Source organism: Narcine bancroftii, chromosome 1 (assembly GCF_036971445.1).
Source record: "Narcine bancroftii isolate sNarBan1 chromosome 1, sNarBan1.hap1, whole genome shotgun sequence".
Lineage (NCBI taxonomy): Eukaryota > Metazoa > Chordata > Chondrichthyes > Torpediniformes > Narcinidae > Narcine > Narcine bancroftii.
Window position 1 is genome coordinate 160,620,685 of NC_091469.1, and position 18,658 is coordinate 160,639,342.

Sequence of the window (18,658 nt, forward strand, 5' to 3'; positions counted from 1 at the left end):
TAGAGAGATAGAGACAGAGATCACTTGTACATTGTTACAGCCAGTAGACAGCAGCTGGGACAGGAACAGGACAAGCTGGCAAGCTTATGGAAAGCCCATTTGTAAGATGGCCTGGTCAAAGCCCTTGTGGTTCATACAAGTGGAGACGACTGGCTGCCTAATGTTTCACTTAGAATAATAGAAACATAAAGGAACTTTGTGGTGGCCTGAAAGAAAGAGGTTATCATCTGGAGAACCCTGACAGGGCAAGTTTTGTCAGCAAGATGCTGAGGTGACTGATGGAAGTACATCAGTTGTGGATGTCCTGAAAACTGACAAGAACCTTCCTGAGCAGTAACTATTTACCTTTCAAACACCAAAGCCTGGTGAACTTTATAAATGTTAAATTCTGTGCACAGTATAAGATTTGCCTGCAACCAGTGAACTTGGAGGAATGAGAAGTGAGATTGGACTGTGAATCAAAGAACTTTTCTGAACTTACACACACATTACATACATGTGTGCTTAGAATTAGAAGGGGGTTAAGTTAGGTTAATAGTAATAAGTTAAAGTGTGATCCTGTTTTCATGTTTAAAGATAATTAAAAGCAACTTTTGTTTAAGTAAACATTTGTCTTTGGAATATCCTATTGCTGCTGGGTTTTTGGACCCTCTGGGCTTGTAAAATAAGGAATATATAGATTGGCACAACATCGAAAGGCCTGTAATGTGCTGTAGTGGTCTATGTTCTAAACAGGGCAGTATCTCCATTAGTTGGTGCTGATTCAGTGCTGACTGGGAATCTCAGGTTGGATTATGTGCTCTTATGCCTCAATAGGAATAAACCATCAATTCAGAAGGTCCATGGAGCCAAGGGCAATGCTTTGTTTTCACATGGAGTAGCTTCTTTGATGAGGTCTGGTCGACAGTGGTCCTGAAATATCCCACCTCAGCGGGGACTGAGGGCTTGAGCCACACTCCAGGCTTTGGTAGGTCACCAAAGACTTGCAAATTTCTACAGGTGTACCATGGAGAGCATTCTGACTAGTTGCATCACTGTCTCGAATGGAGGTGCCAATGCACAGGACATGAACAGACTACAGAGAGTTGTGAATTTGGCAATCACCACCATGGGCATTAGGGCAAAAGGACACAGCTTAGAATGGAGATGTGGAGGAATTTCTTTGGCCAGAGGGTGTAATTTGTTGCCAGGCGGTTATGGAGGCCAGGTCATTGGGTATATTTAAGGCAGAGATCGATAGGTTAGATAGCCAGGGCATCAAAGGTTATGGCAAGAGGGCCGGTCAATGGGGAGCTGAGCGGGAAATTGGATTAAATAGTGAGGCAGACTCAATGGGCTGAATGGCCTATTACTGCTCCTGTGTCTTATGGCCTTCACTCCATTAAGGTCATCTACAAGAGGTGGTGTCTCAAGAAAGCTGCCTCTGTACTCAAGGACACTCACCACCAAGGCCATGCTCTCTTTACACCGCTACCATCAGGAAGGAGGTACAGGAGCCTGTAGATGAGCACCCAATGGCACCCAAACAACTTCTTATCCTCCACCATCAGATTTCTGAATGGGAAAGAAACCAAAGACACTGCCTCACTTTCACTTTTTTTGCACTCATTTTAAAAAATGTAATTTTAGCAATTTTGCACCTGTAACGCTGCCACAAAACAAAGAATTCCATGACATGCTCACATAACAATAACATTTGGATTCTTTTATAAATCATAGCATAAAATATAGGAGCTGGGAGGTGATGTTGAAACTGTTTAAGGTTTTGGTGAGGCCAATTTTGGAGTATTATGTGCAGTTCTGGTCTCCAAATTATAGGAAGGATATCAATAAGATAGAGAGGGTGCAGAGGTTTACAAAAATGTTGCCTGGATGGCAGTATTTTGAATATGGAGAAAGATTGAGTAGTCTGGGACTTTGTTCATTGGAGCGTAGGAGGTTGAGGGGGGATTTGATAGAGGTATTTAAAATTATGAGGGGATGGATAGAGTAGATGTGAATAGGCTCTTCCCCTTGAGGATAGATGAGATTGGAACGAGGGGTCATAAGTTAAGGGTTATGGGGCAAAACTTTATGAGTAATATAAGGAGAAGCTTCTTCCCTCAGAGAGTGGTGGCTGAGTGGAATGATCTTCCAGAAGAGATAGTTGCGGCAGGGTCAATTCTGTCATTTAAGAGGAGGTTAGATGAGTACATGGATGTGAGGGGGTTGGAGAGTTGTGGGCAAGGGAGTGGGTAGGTGGAACTAGTGGAGTTTCACGTAAATCGGTGCGGACGAGAAGGGCCGATATGGCCTGTTTCCGTACTGTAAAATGTTATATGGTTATAACCATAGCTGACCAAATGCAGTTCTCAAGGAGTGCGGCACTGCCGCTTGTTCAGACTTTCAAATATTCTTCACAGAGGACAATGCCTGTCGGCACCAACATTGGCGGCTCAACAAAATAAAGTAACCTCTAGATGTAGGAAATCTGCAATTAAAAACAATCTGCTGGATACACTCAGATCAGGCAGCATCTGTGGAGAGAGAAGCAGAACTAGTCAAGGATCCATGATCTGCAACGTTAGTTCTGAGTTCATCATTCCCAGTTTCAGGCCCCTTTTAAAACACGCCTATTCAAATAATTAGTGAATTCCATTCAAATGAGATTTGATTTTCTGTCTCATTGTGGTGAACCATTCCATGGTTCAATGAATGTTGCAAGCTCTCCAGTTCATGGTAATTTTGGATGATGGAAATATTGCATGCAGTTTTGGTCACCAGTTCTGGCAGGCTTGAGTTATGAGGAGAGGCCAGATAGGCTGCACTGTTCCATGATACATCATAGCAATGAACTGCTCATGCAAACCCTCTGAATCTACTATTCACGAAATGATATTTATTTATTTTAATGTACTGCATATGTATTGTTTGCCTGAATGTGTGTTATGTCTGGATGTGTTTTGCACCAAATCACTTCAGGTTACATCAGTATTTTTAGTGTAGTGGGGGCGGAGCCGAAAAAAAGGTCGAGAATGGCTACATCACAGCAGAGAAACAGGCCCTTCAGCCCATCTTGTCTGTGCTGACCCCACAACTGCAGTGCACAACCAAAAAAACGCACTGATAGTACCCAGTAAGTCAGGCAGAATGTGAAGAGAGAACGGAGTCTCGGCATCTGCAGTCTCATGTCTCTGGAGGGTAACGTTGACCCAATTTGTCCTGCTGGCTTGGAATTCTGAGGGGAGCGCATGATCAAATGTCTTCAATAGCTGCCCAGTCCTCCACTGTAGAGAGGAGCTGTTGAAAAAACCACAGAATTTGTAACTGATCTGGAGAGTGTCGGGGGGAGGTGATGCTGGACCAGGTTCAAGTTTGAGTGTGAAACAGTGGTGGGAGCGGGTGGGGGAATCAGAGAGAGGATCATACATTTGGGGTGGTGAGGTGTGATGGGGGTACAGAAAGGAGGGAGAGCCAGAAGAGATGGAGGGGATTGGGGTGGGAGGCTGTGGTGAGCAAATAATCGGGGCAGGAGTCTGACTTCAGCAGTAGATAGGTTGAAGTTAAAAACTAGGAAAGAGAGAAACACTGCGCTGGAGGAACTCAACTAACCGACCAGCATCAGCGGGAAAGATGAACTGTCAATGTTGCGGGTGGAAACCATTCAACCACTGTGAACACTCATCAGGGCATGCGGACTTTGAAGATCTTTTCCTCCCTTCTTGAATTTCATTATCATCTGATCGTACAAGTACAACCCGACAAAACAGCCTTCTCCGGTCCCCGGTGCAAAACACGCAGACACATAACCAGACATGCACACAACAACAAACAATACACATGCAGGACAAATATACATCGATCTAAATAAATAGTAGAGTATCAGAGGGGCAGTGTGAGCAGTTTGTTTAGTTGTTCAGTGATCTCACTCCCCTTGGGAAGAAGTTGTTCCTCAGCCTGGCTCTGATCCTCCTGGATCTCTTCCCCCGACGGGAGCAGCTGAAAGATGCTGTGTGCAGGGTGGAAGGGGTCCTCCTTGATTTTGCGCACCCTCTTCGGACAACAATCCCGGTAGATCACATCAATGGGGGAGGGTGGGAACCCCAGTGATCCTCTCTGGCACTCTTATGGTCCTGTGGATTGATCTCCGATCCCTTCTCTGCAGCAACTGAACCTCACTGTGAGACAGCCAGCCAGCTCTCTATAGAGCTCCTGTAGAAGGTTGACAGAATGGTGGCCGGTAGCCTTGCCACCTCAGTCTTCTCAGGAAGTGCAGTCACTGTTGGGCCTTCCTGACAAGTGGAGTCTGCGAGTTCCTCTCTCACGGCTCACCCTCTGTAGATCTGGAGTCCACTATCGAGAAAAAGATGGACTCTCCGGCAGAATCCCAGAGATCATCGCCTTCATAACTGAGCCAGAACAGGCATTAGACCTCTGGTTATGACCTGCTTCAATCTATGAAGCCCAATCAATTATTGGCATTCATTGATGCCTTCCCAGCTACCTCTATACCCCTGCTTCTTCAGAGACAGTCTCCTGCTCTATTTAAAGAATGATCTTCCAGACTCGGCACAGTAGATGGTGAGTCACAAAATGAGAATGTGGTTGATCATGCTAGATGGCATTGGTACAGGCAACAAGCGTGGAACAATCTGCTAGCTGAAGTCATGAATCCGGGCTTGATTTTAACATTGTTTAAAAATTTGGACAGGTACATGCATGGGTGGGGCGTAGAGGGACATGGTCCAGCTTTGGGCCAGTAGGACCAGGCAGAATAATAGTTTGGCATAGACTAGAAGGGCCAAAAAGCCTGTTTCTGTGCTGTAATGTTCTATGGTTTGAAACTGTCTAGGGGTTTTTTAATTAACAGATCTATTTGTCTCTTAGCTTGGAGGAGAGAGTGGCTGTAACATCACTCGAGAAGCGGAGCCAAGGCAGAGAGTAAAGTGGTGCCAGAAATGCAGAGCTAACAGACAGAGACCTGAGCCAGAAAACACAGCCGAAGGAGCTGCCAGGGCCACGCCATACATCTGCTGAAGCAAGCTGCCAACAGCACAAGAAAGGTTCTTCCCCCAAAATTAGAAGCACCACCTCAAGCTACGACAAAAAAGGCAATGGGAAGGCAGCCAAATTGCACATCCCTTTTCCATTATTTAATTCTGTTCCCTTTTCTTGTGTCTCCATTGTTGTCCCCAATCCTTGACCCTCCCTTCACCAATCCTTGATCATGCTTCAAGGTAACATTGGACAACAAAGCTATTCCTCTGTGGTCCTGTTCTCCATTTCTCATCTGGCACATCTCCCCGGTCCCCTGTATGTCATGCAATAGGAAATGATCATTTTCCAATGAGGTGATTCTCCGTTGGTCAACTCTGTGGTATCCTGAGGTTAGGTGAGATAAAAACTGGTGAATGTGGGTTAAGACAGTGTTGGGAGTGCAGTAAATGGAGGCTCAATTTTGGCATTTAAGAAGAATTTGGACAGATACATGGATGGGAGGGGTTTGGACATGGTGTAAATTAGTGAAACAAGGTAGAAACATAGTTCAGCATAAACTAGAAGGGCCTGTTTTTGTGCTGTAGTGTTCCATGGTTCTGAAAGAATGTAGTAATAGTACAGGTCATTCAATTGGATGAGGGATCTTTGCTTGATTTCTTTACCCATGCATCTTTATACCTCAGTCCCTCCTGGAATTGTGTCCCATAAGATCACCCTCTCATTCTTCTAAACTCCAGTGAGGATAGACCAATCTTACTGGGTCTTAATCCCAGGAAGCCATCCTACACTGCATCCAAGCGCATTATTGTTTAATTGCAGAGACCTAGGCTTCTGTGATCCAGTGCAATCACAGCGCACAAAGAGTTCCTCACTTCTGCGCACTAATCCCTTGACAGCAAAGGTTGTATCCAGGTGGCTGCATTTCAGTACTGCCCCTGATCATTTCCTCTTTCATACCATACAAAAATACAAATACAGCAGTGGGCACACATGTAGAGTTAAACCAGTCAATGAATAATCAGCGGGAGAAATGCTCCCTTTATAACCCAAGTCGGTGGTGGTGTTGAAGGCTGGCTTCTCAGCCCCAGGACATTGCTGCGGAATAGTGTCCTTGGCTAAGAAGCCTCATCTGCTTCACCATCAGCCTTCCCTCCTTCAGGTAGGGATATTTGTCCATGGCCTACACTGTTCATTGCTCCTCCTATGATATTGCATTCCCGTATCCATTACCATCCAAAATTGGACAAGATTGAGGCTTGATCGGAGTAATATCTGTACAAAGTTGTGATAGTTGGAGATTTTAACTTTCCATATATTGACTGGGACTCGCATCCTGTAAAAGGGCTGGACGGCTTGGAATTTGTCAAATGTATTCAGGAAAGTTTTCTAAATCCACATATAGAGATACCATCTAGAGAGAGTGCAATACTGGATCTTATATTGGGGAACGAGAGGGGAAAGGTGGCAGAAGTATGTGTGGGGGAGCATTTTGGGTCCAGTGATTATAATGCCATTTGTTTCATTAATTATGGAGAAGGATAGGTCTGGGCCTTGGGTTGAGATTCTAAACTGGAGAAAGACCAATTCTGAGGAAATGAGAAAGGATCTAGAATGCGTGGATTGGTATAAGTTGTTTTCTGGCAAGGATGTGCGAGGTAAGTAAAGGACCTTCAAAGGTGAAATTTTGTGAGCACAGAGTTTAAATGTTCCTTTCAGGATCAAAGGCAAGGTTAGAAGGTATAGGGAACCTTGGTTTTCGAGGGATAGTGGAAATTTGGTTCGGAAGGAGAGAGAGGTGTGTAGCAGGTATTGGCAACTTGGAGCAAATGAGGTACTTGAGAAGTATGAAAATTGCAAGAAAAACTTCAAGAAAGAAATCAGGAAGGTTAAAATAAGACGTGAGGTTGCTTTGACAGACAACATGAAGGAAAGTCCTAAGTTGGATCGGGCTGCTGCTGCTCCGAGGACAACAGTCGGCATTCCCAAGGCGACCGTTGGAGGAGGGGCGAAGAGACTACTAGAGGGTGAGTAAATTGCCTGAAGGCCTATAAAAGAAGTGAAAGGTGAAGGAGCGGTCAGTGAGGAGTGGCTCAGTGAATGAGTGAGTGGGGCAGTGAAGGAGTGGAGACTTGGGACTTTGGCTCGAGGGACGAGTGGGCCAGTGAAGGAGTGGAGACTTGGGACTTTGGCTCAAGGGACTAGTGGGGCAGTGAAGGAGTGGAGACTTGGGACTTTGGCTCGAGGGACAAGTGGGCCAGTGAAGGAGTGGAGACTTGGGACTTTGGCTCAAGGGACTAGTGGGGCAGTGAAGGAGTGGAGACTTGGGACTTTGGCTCGAGGGACAAGTGGGCCAGTGAAGGAGTGGAGACTTGGGACTTTGGCTCAAGGGACTAGTGGGGCAGTGAAGGAGTGGAGACTTGGGACTTTGGCTCGAGGGACTAGTGGGGCAGTGAAGGAGTGGAGACTTGAGAGTTTGGCTCGAGGGACTAGTGGGCCAGTGAAGGAGTGGAGACGAGAATTTGGCTTGAGGGACTTCGGTGAGCAGGGGCTAAGAAGGAGCTCCCTGTGTGGTAAGGTGTCCTTTTAGGTTAGTCTTTTAGTATTATTTGTTTTAAATAACCTATATATATATATATATATAAAGAAAGGAGGTAATGGAGTCAGCTGGGGTAGTCAAATGCTCCAATTGTGGGATGTGGGAAGTCGGAGACAGCACAGCTGTTCCTCACGACTACACCTGCAATTGGATGAACTGAGGATCATAAGGCAGTGATAGAGAGGTGTTACAGGGAGACAGTCACCCCTAGAAGACAGGAGTCAGGGAATTGGGTGACTGTGAGGAAAGGAGGGAGAGTGCCAGTGCAGAGTACCCCTGTGGAAGTGTCCCTCAGCAACATGTATTCGGCTTTGGATACTGCTGGGGGGGAACAGCCTATCGGAGACGAGTCGAGGGGCTCAGGTCTCTGGCACAGGGGCTGCCCCTGAGGCTCAGAAGGGAAGGAAGGATAAGAACAGGGTAATACAGGAATACATAAAATTAGGCAGGAAGTTAAAAAAACAGGAACTCTAAGGTAGTAATCTCTGGTTTGCTGCCGGTGCCACGTGCTAGAGAGGGTAGTAATAGGAGGATGTGGAGGATGAATGCGTGGCTAAAGAGCTGGTGCAGGGGGCAGGGGATAAGATTTTTGGATCATTGGGATCTCTTCTGGGGAAAGTCAGACCTGTACAAAAGGGACGGACTCCACTTGAACTGGAGGGGGACCAATAACCTGGCAAGCAGATCTGCTAGAGCTGTGGGGGAGGGTTTAAACTAGTTTGGGAGGGGGGTGGGGAGCAGAGTTTGCGAGCAGTATCTAGGGTGCATGGCCACCTAGTTAATGAGAAAGATAACAAAGGAAGGATGGAGGTCAAGGTAAAAGGTAGAAAAGGGAATATATATGAGGGTCATTCTCTGAAATGCATGTACTTTAATGCAAGAAGCATAGTGAACAAGATAGATGAGCTCAGAGCATGGATTGGCACTTGGAATCATGATGTTGTGGCAATTAGTGAGACTTGGTTACAGGAGGGTCAGGACTGGCAACTAAATATTCCAGAATACAAATGTTTTAGATGTGATAGAACAGGGGGTAAAAAAGGGAGGAGTTGCTCTGCTTGTGAAGGAGGACATTACTGCCGTGAGGTGGCAAGATGGTTTGGAGGGATCGTCCAGTGAGGCTGTTTGGGTGGAATTGAGGGGTGGAGGAGGCAAGAGGGCACTAATAGGAGTGTATTATAGACCACCAAATGTGCCAAGAAAATTGGAGGAACAAATTTGTAAGGAGATAGCATATATGTGTAATAAACATAAGGTAGTGATCATAGGAGATTTTAACTTCCCTCACATTGATTGGGATACCCATAAAGTAAGAGGGCTGGATAGGCTAGAGTTTGTCAAATGTATGCAAGATAGTTTTCTTAATCAATTTGTAGAGGAACCGACTCGGGACGGTGTAATACTAGATCTCCTGTTAGGGAACGAGATAGGTCAGGTGTCTGAGGTTAATGTTGGAGAACAAATTGGGTCTAGTGATCACAACTCTATTAGTTTTAAGGTAGTTTTAGGAAAGAGCAAAGAAGGGCCTAAAGTTGAGGTTCTGGATTGGAGAAAAGGAAATTTCGAAGGAATAAGAATGGATTTGGGGCGTATTGAGTGGGACCTGATTTTTTCAGGAAAGGATGTAAATGAAAAATGCAGAAAATTCAAAAAAGAAATTTTGAGAGTACAGAGTAGATATGTCCCAGTGAGGATCAAAGGAAAGGCTGGAAGTCATAGGGAGCCTTGGTTTTCGAGGAATATTGGAAATTTGGTTAGGAGAAAAAGGGAGGTGTACAAGAGGTATAAAGAGCAGGGAGCTGAGAGTTTGAAGGAGGACAACAAGGAGTGTAGAAGGAATCTTAAGAAAGAAATTAGAAAGGCCAAAAAAAGGCATGAAGAGGCTTTGGCAGACAGAGTAAAAATAAATCCAAAGGGTTTCTATAAGTACATTAAAAGTAAAAGATTACTGAGGGATAAAATTGGACCCCTTGTAGATAGCGAGGGTAGGCTGAGTGAGAAGTCTGAGGAAATGGGGGAAATTTTAAATGAATTATTTCCCTCGGTATTCAGTAGGGAAAAAAATATTGTACCAGTTTTTTTTTTTATTTTTTATTTTTCACACCATAAACCACATTGATCAAGATACATACATTTTCCTTTTCAAATATATAGTGTCATTCCCCCCCACCTCCCTCCTCCCATCCCACCCTCCCTACCTCCACCCCCATTCATTTAAAGTACAAAATCTAAGACACATTAAACCATTCAATAAAAATAAACAAGAAATTCCACTAAGTCAATTCTTTTCATTTCCTTCTCCTTTCGTTATTTTAGGTGGTAGATGTCCCCGGTAGGTTTTCTCTATTGTGTTTCATGTATGGCTCCCATATTTGTTCAAATATTTCAATATTATTTCTTAAATTATATGTTATTTTTTCTAATGGAATACATTTATTCATTTCTACATACCATTGTTGTATTCTCAAGTTATCTTCTAATTTCCAAGTTGACATAATACATTTTTTTGCTACGGCTAGAGCTATCATAACAAATCTTTTTTGTGCACCATCCAAATCAAGTCCAAATTCTTTGTTTTTTATGTTACTTAGGAGGAAGATCTCTGGGTTTTTTGGTATATTGTTTTCTGTAATTTGATTTAATATCTGGTTTAGATCTTCCCAAAATTTTTCTACTTTCTCACATGTCTAGACTGCATGAATTGTTGTTCCCACTTCTTTTTTACAACGAAAATATCTGTCAGATACTGTTGGGTCCCATTTATTTAACTTTTGAGGTGTAATGTATAGCATGTGTATCCAGTTATATTGTATCATACGTAACCTCATGTTTATTGTATTTCTCATAGTCCCAGAAAATAACTTCTCCCATGTTTCCTTCTTTATCTTTATGTTTAAATCTTGTTCCCATTTTTGTTTAGTTTTACCATTTGTTTCCTCATTCTCCTTTTCTTGCAGTTTAATATACATATTTGTTATAAATTTTTTGATTATCATTGTATCTGTAATCACATATTCAAAATTACTTCCCTCTGGTAAACTCAGACTGCTTCCCAATATGTCCTTCAAGTAGGATTTCAGTTGGTAGTATGCCAACACTGTACCTTGAGTTATATTATATTTATCCTTCATTTGTTCAAAGGATAGTAATTTATTACCTGAAAAACAATTTTCAATTCTTTTGATCCCTTTTTTCTCCCATTCTCTAAAGGAAAGGTTATCTATTGTAAAAGGGATTAGCTGATTTTGCGTCAGTATTAGTTTTGGTAGTTGGTCATTTGTTTTATTCCTTTCTACATGAATCTTCTTCCAAATATTGAGCAGAAGATGTAATACTGGAGAACTCCTACGTTGTACCAATTTTTCATCCCATTTATATAATATATGTTCAGGTATCTTCTCCCCTATTTTATCTAGTTCTAATCTAGTCCAATCTGGCTTTTCCCTTGTTTGATAAAAATCTGATAGGTATCTTAATTGTGCGGCTCTAAAATAATTTTTAAAGTTTGGCAGTTGTAAGCCTCCTTGTTTATACCATTCTGTTAATTTATCTAGTGCTATCCTTGGTTTCCCCCCTTTCCATAAAAATGTCCTTATTATTTTCTTTAACTCCTTGAAGAATTTCTCTGTCAAGTGTATTGGCAATGCCTGAAATAGGTATTGTATCCTTGGGAAAATGTTCATTTTAATACAGTTTATCCTTCCTATTAGTGTTAGTGGTAAATCTTTCCAATGCTCTAAATCGTCCTATAATTTTTTCATTAATGGATAATAATTGAGTTTATAAGATGGCTGAGATTTTTATTTATTTGTATACCTAGGTATTTTATTGCTTGCATTTGCCATCTGAATGGTGATTCCTTCTTAAATTTTAAAAAATCCGCATTATTCACTGGCATTGCTTCACTTTTATTTGCGTTAATCTTGTAACCCGACACTTCTCCATATTCCTTCAACTTCTTATATAATTCTTTTATTGATATTCTGGTTCTGTTAAGTATACTATAACATCATCTGCAAATAAACTGATTTTATATTCCTTGTCTTTTATTTTTATCCCTTTTATTTTATTTTCTGTTCATATCAATTCTGCTAGTGGTTCTATAGCTAACGCAAACAATAAGGGTGATAGTGGGCATCCCTGCCTTGTTGATCAGCTTAAATTAAATTGCTTTGATATATATCCATTTACTGTCACTTTCACCAATGGCCCCTTATATAATGCTTTAATCCAATTAATATACTTCTCTGGTAAACTGAATTTTTGCAATACTTTGAATAAATAATTCCATTCTACTCTGTCAAAGGCCTTCTCTGAGTCTAAAGCAACTGCTACTGTTGGTGCTTTACTCCCTTCTAATGCATGAATTAAGTTAATAAATTTACAAATATTGTCTGTTGTCCATCTTTTTTTAATAAATCCAGTTTGGTCTAGATTTACCATTTTAGGTACATAATAGTTTAGCTATTATCTTATAATCTGTGTTAAGTAATGATATTGGTCTATATGACGCTGGTGCGAGTGGATCCTTCCCTTGCTTTAGTATTACTGTAATTATGGCTGTTTTACATGAATCTGGTAAGCTTTGTGTTTTGTCAATCTGGTTGATTACTTCCAGGAGGGGAGGAATTAATAAATCTTTAAATGTTTTATAGAATTCTATTGGGAATCCATCCTCTCCTGGTGTTTTATTATTTGTTAGTTTTTTTATTATCTCTTGTAATTCTACTATTTCAAATGGTTGTTAATTTATTTTGTTCCTCTATTTGTAATTTTGGTAGTTCAATTTTAGTTAAAAATTCATCTATTTTGCCTTCTTTCCCTTCGTTTTCAGTTTGGTATAATTGTTCATAGAATTCTCTGAAGTTTTCATTTATCTCCGTTGGATTATATGTGATTTGTTTATCTTTTTTCCTTGATGCCAATACCATTTTCTTAGTTTGTTCTGTCTTAAGCTGCCATGCTACAATTTTGTGCGTTTTTTCCCCTAGTTCATAATATTTCTGTTTTGTCTTCATTATGTTCTTCTCCACCTTATATGTTTGTAGTGTTTCATATTTTATTTTTTTATCTGCCAATTCTCTTCTTTTAGTTGTATCTTCCTTCATTCCATATTTGAATCCAAATTAAGGTTGAAATCCCCTCCTATTAATATGTTCCCTTGCGTGTCTGCTATCTTCAAAATAATATCTTGCATAAACTTTTGATCTTCTTCGTTAGGTGAATATACATTGAGTAGATTCCAAAATTCCGAATATATCTAACATTTTATCATTACATATCTCCCTGCTGGATCTATTATTTCCTCTTCTATTTTAATTGGTACATTTTTACTGATTAATATAGCTACTCCTCTAGCTTTTGAATTATTTGACGCTGCTGTTAAATGTCCCACCCAATCTCTCTTTAATTTCTTATGCTCCATTTCAGTTAAATGTGTTTCTTGCACGAATGCTATATCAATTTTTTCTTTTTTCAGTAAATTTAGCAGTTTCTTCCTTTTGATTTGGTTATGTATTCCGTTAATATTTAGTCATATAGTTCAATGTAGCCATTTCATACTTTGTTTATCTTCCCTTTCCGTTTCCTCATCATCACCTTTCCTTTTTATCCATTTCAGCTTTCTTGTTTTGAACACTTTATAAGATAACATTTCTACAACATCAAACATTTCCCTTATTCTCCTATATAAAACTTCTTTAACCCCATTCTCCCCTCCCCCTCCTGAGTTGCCCTTTATCCCTTGTCGGGCAACCACATCTCCCCTCTCCATTTGGATTTGTGAATTCACTCGCAAGCGTCAACTGATTTTGCAGTGACCTTAACTCCTCCCCACCCGGCCCCCCTGGAAAAGATTTCAATTTTCATATATAACAAAGGTCACTCTTTTAATTCCCTCCTTATTTCCTCTGTTCCCTTTATTCCCTTATTAATTCTTATCTATACTCTATATATTTTCCTCTAAATACAGATACACTCATGTACACACATATATACCCATATACAAACATACATATAGTTCGTGGTCATTTTTACTCTCATTACATGTCTTCATCTCTCTGCTTGTTTTGTAGTTGTTCTGCAAATTTTCGTGCTTCCTCCGGATCTGAGAATAGTCTGTTTTGTTGCCCTGGAATAACTATTTTAAGTACCGCTGGGTACTTTAACATAAATTTATATCCTTTTTTCCATAGGATCGTTTTCGCTGTATTGAACTCCTTCCTCTTCTTCAGGAGTTCAAAACTTATGTCTGGATAGAAAAAAAAATTTTGACCTTTGTATTCCAGTGGCTTTTTGTCTTCTCTTATATTCTTCATTCCTTTCTCCAATATATTTTCTCTTGTTGTGTATCTTAAAAATTTTACTAAAATGGATCTTGGTTTTTGCTGCAGTTGTGGTTTCGGGGCTAGTGTTCTATGTGCCCTCTCTATTTCCATTCTTCCTGTAATTCTGGTCTTCCTAGGACCCTGGGGATCCAATCTTTTATAAATTCTCTCATATTCTTGCCTTCTTAATCTTCCTTAAGGCCCACTATCTTTATATTATTTCTTCTATTATAGTTTTCCATTATATCTATCTTCTGAGCTAACAGCTCATGTGCCTCTTTAACTTTTTTATTAGATTCTTCTAATTTCTCTTTTAAGTCCTCTACTTCCATTTCTACGATTATTTCTCGTTCTTCCATATTTTCCACTCTTTTTGCCAATTCTGATATAGCCATTTCCATTTTATTCATTTTTTCTTCTGCATTTTTAATTCTTCTTTTTATCTCATTAAATTCTTGTAATTGCCATTCTTTCACTGATTCCATATATTCTTTAAAAAAAATATATATCCATTGTCTTGCCTTTCCCTTCTTCTTCCATTTCTCTATGTTCTTCTTCTTCTTCTTCCTCTGGGTTGGCCATCTGTTGTTTCCTTGTTTTCTTTTTTCTCTCTTCTTTCTTGTTCTCGTTGTTTTCTGTGTTCTCTTCCTGTTGCTGTGTTGCAGCTATCACTCTCAGCTATGGAGATCGACTCCTCAGCTGTTCCCCCCTCCCGTCAGTGTTTTTTCTCCATACACATCGCTGTTACATGCGCACTTTTACTCGGGTCCGCGAGCCATTTTTGTAGTCCCGAGCTCGGGACTTCCACCGACCTTAGGGAGCGGGCTTCTCTCTCCGCGGCGGGCCTCCTCGGGCAGGTAAGGCCTTCACCTTCTTCTTCCGACGTTCTTTATTCTTCCCGTTACTTTCGACTTTTCTCTCTTCGCTGCCATTTTCTTCTCACCTTTACTTTTACTTTGTTTTAATTTTTATTCTTGTACCTTTGTTTTGTGTGTTTTTTTTCTACTTTTCCAGAGAGGGCTGGAATTCCCTGACCGATCACTACTCCATCACGTGACTCCTCCCAAATATTGTACCAGTTGAAGTAAAGAAAAGTAGTGGGGAGGTCATGAATCATTTAAGAATAACGGAGGAGGTAGTGATGGCTGTGTTAAAAAAGATAAAGGTGGATAAATCTCTGGGTCCGGACAAAGTATTCCCAAGGACACTCAGGGAGGCTTGTAGACAGATAGTGGGGCCATTAACAGAGATATTTAGGATGTCACTGGTCATGGGGGTAGTGCCAGAGGATTGGAGGGTGGCTCATGTTGTTCTGCTGTTTAAGAAAGGGTCCAAATGTAAACCTGGGAATTATAGGCCCATGAGTCTGACGTCTGTGGTGGGTAAGTTGATGGAAGGTGTTCTGAGGGATGGCATTTTCAAATATTTGGATGAACAGGGATTGATAGGTAGTAGTCAGCATGGTTTTGTCAGGGGTACATCATACTTAACAAACTTTATAAAGTTTTTCGAGGGGGTTACGAAAAAGATTGATGAAGGGAAAGCTGTGGATGTTGTCTATTTAGACTTTAGTAAAGCTTTTGACAAAGTTCCCCACAGGAGGTTAGGTAAAAAGGTAGAGGCATTAGGTATAAATAAAGTAGTGAAATGGATTCAGCAGTGGTTGGCTGGGAGGTTTCAGAGAGTAGTGGTAGAAAATTGCTTGTCAAATTTGAGGCCGGTGACTAGTGGAGTTCCTCAGGGATCAGTCCTGGGTCCACTATTGTTTGTTATATATATTAACGATCTGGAAGAAGGGGTGGTGAATTGGATAAGTAAGTTTGCAGATGATACAAAGATTGGTGGTCTTGTGGACAGTGAGGAAGATTACCGTAGCTTAAAAAGAGATATAGGAAAGCTAGAGAAATGGCTGATGGAATTTAATATGGATAAGTGTGAAGTGTTGCATTTTGGAAAGGCAAATCTAAATAGGTCATATACAATGAATGGTAGACAATTGAGGAGTGCAGAGCAACAAAGGGATTTAGGAGTTATGGTAAATAGTACCCTCAAAGTTGATACTCAGGTAGATGGTGTGGTGAAGAAGGCATTTGGAATGTTGGCCTTCATAAATCGGAGTATTGAATTCAAGAGTTGGGATGTTATGATGAAATTGTACAAAGCATTGGCGAGGCCAAGTTTGGAATACTGTGTGCAGTTTTTGGTCACCAAATTATAGGAAGGATATAAACAAAATAAAGAGAGTGCAGAGAAGGTTCACGAGAATGTTGACAGGATGTCAGGGTTTGAGTTACAGGGAAAGGTTGAGCAGCCTGGAGCTTTTTTCTCTGGAGCGTAGAAGATTGAGGGGGGATTTGATGGAGGTGTTCAACATTTTAAAAGGGACAGAAAGAGTCAACGTGGATAGGGTTTTTCAATTAAGAGTGGGGAAGATTCAAACCAGAGGCTATGGTTTGAGATTGAAGGGGGAAAATTATAAGGGGAACATGAGAGGAAATTTCTTCATGCAAAGGGTGGCTGGGATGTGGAATAAGCTTCCGGCGGAGGTGGTTGAAGCAGGAACGTTATTTACATTTAAGGAAAGACTGGATAATTACATGGAGGGGAGAGGACTGGAGGGGTATGGACCGGGTGCTGGTCAGTGGGACTAGGAGGGTGGGGATTTGTTCTGGCATGGACTAGTAGGGCCAAACTAGCCTGTTCTGTGCTGTATAAGGTTATAAGGGTTTCTATAGGTATATTCACAGCAAAAGGATGGTAAGGGACAAAATTAGTCCCCTTGAAAATCAGAGTGGTCGGCTTTGTATGGAGCCAAAATAGATGGGGGAGGTGCTTCAATATTCACTCAGGAAACAAGAACAGAGTCATGGGAATTAAGTAGAACAAGCAGTGAGGTCATGCAACCTATACAAATAAAAGAGGAGGAAGTGCTTGCTGTCTTAAAGCAAACAAGGGTGGATAAATCCCCAGGACCTGAAAACATTCCGTTGGACCTTGAGGGAGGCGTGTGTAGAAATTGCAGGGGCTCTGGCAGAAATATTTAAAATGTCTTTAGCCATGGGGGTGGTGCCAAAGGATTGGAAGGTAGCTCACATTGTTCCATTGTTTAAAAAAGGCACCAAAAGTAAACCTGGTAAGTACAGGCTGGTGAGCCTGACGTCAGTGGTAGATAAATTATTGGAAGGTATTCTAAGAGATCGTACATACAATTATTTGGATAGCCAGGGTCTGATTAGGGATAGTCAATATAGCTTTGTGAGTGGTAGGTCATATTTAACCTGATAGTTTTTCGATGTTACCAGGAAAGTTGACGAAGGAAAGGTTGTGGATGTTGTCTACATGGACTTTAGTAGGGCCTTTGACAAGGTCCTGCATGAGAGGTTAGTCAGGGAGGTTCAGACGCTGAGTATTCATGGTGAAGTAGTAAACAAGATTCAAAGATGGATGGATGGGAGAAGCCAGAGACTAGTGGTGGATGATGCTTCTCAGATTGGAGGCCTGTGACTAGCGGTGTGGCCTCAGGGATCGGTGCTGGGACCATTGTTGTTCATCATCTATATCAATGATCTGGATGATAATGTGGTCAATTGGATCAGCAAGTTCACAGATGACACTAAGATTGGAGACGTGGTGGACGGCGAAGAAGGTTTTCAAAGGTTGCAGAGGGATCTGAACTAGCTGGGAAAATGGACTGAAAAATGCTAGATGGAATTTAATGCAGACAAGTGTGAGGTGTTGAATTTTCAAAGGACAAACCAAGAAAAGTAAATGGAAGGGCATCCTCAGTGTGCAGAAGAACAGATGGATCTGGGAATATAGATATACAATTCCCTGAAAGTGGTGTCACAGGTAGATGGGGTTGTAAAGGCCTTCATAAATCAAAATACTGAGTACAGGAGTTGGGATGATATGTTAAAGTTGTGTGAAACATTGGTGAGGCCAAATGTGGAGTATTGTGTGCAGTTTTGGTCATCGATCTACAGGAAAGTTATCAATAAGATGGAAAGAGGGCAGAGAAGATTTTCAAGGAGGTTGCCCAGACTTCAGGAACTGAGTTCAGGAGCCCCAACAGATAACCAGCCCAGAAGAAGAGGACCAACATCAAGAAGCCATGAAAAAAACCCCCAACAAACTGAGGCAAGCAGCTCAACAAGAAAGTCAGAAGAGACACAGATACAAGGAAGAGAAGTAGAAGACACAAACCCAAGAGCAGACACAGAAGAAGACCAAGCTCCGCACAGAGGAATAGAAAGTAAAATGAATGGACAGTGCATAGATAAAAAAATTTTCAAGAACAAATGAAAGCATTAAAAGAATGGTTGACACTAGAATTTAGTGAAATGAAAAGAAAAATCAAAAGTACAGAAGAAAAAGTGAGTAGAATAGAGCTGGTCATAACAGATGTAGGGAAAGGATTAGAAAATGTGGAAGAACGTGTAATGGCAGTAGAAATGGAAGTGAACGACTTAAAAAGAAAATTGGAAGAAAGTGACAAAAAAGTTAAAGAACGACAAGAGAAAATATATTGGAGAAGGCAATGAATAAAATTAGAGAAGACAAAAAAACCACTGGAGTACAAAGGTCAAATTTTTTTTTTCTACCCAGACATAAGTTTTGAGCTCCTAAAGAAGAGGAAGAAGTTTAACAAAGCAAAATCGATCCTATGGAAAAAAGGCTATAAATTTGTTAAGATATCCAGCGGTGCTTAAAATAGTTATCCCGGGGGAGCAAAACAGACTGTTCTCGGATCCGGAGAAAG

General features: G+C 41.1%; 1 protein-coding gene across 4 annotated transcripts in view; it reads right to left on the reverse strand.

The window, feature by feature from the left end:
• The window catches only part of LOC138735593 (uncharacterized protein C5orf34 homolog), a 145,185-nt gene that overhangs the window by 59,668 nt on the left and 66,859 nt on the right, over positions 1–18,658 (reverse strand). The window lies entirely within an intron of this gene.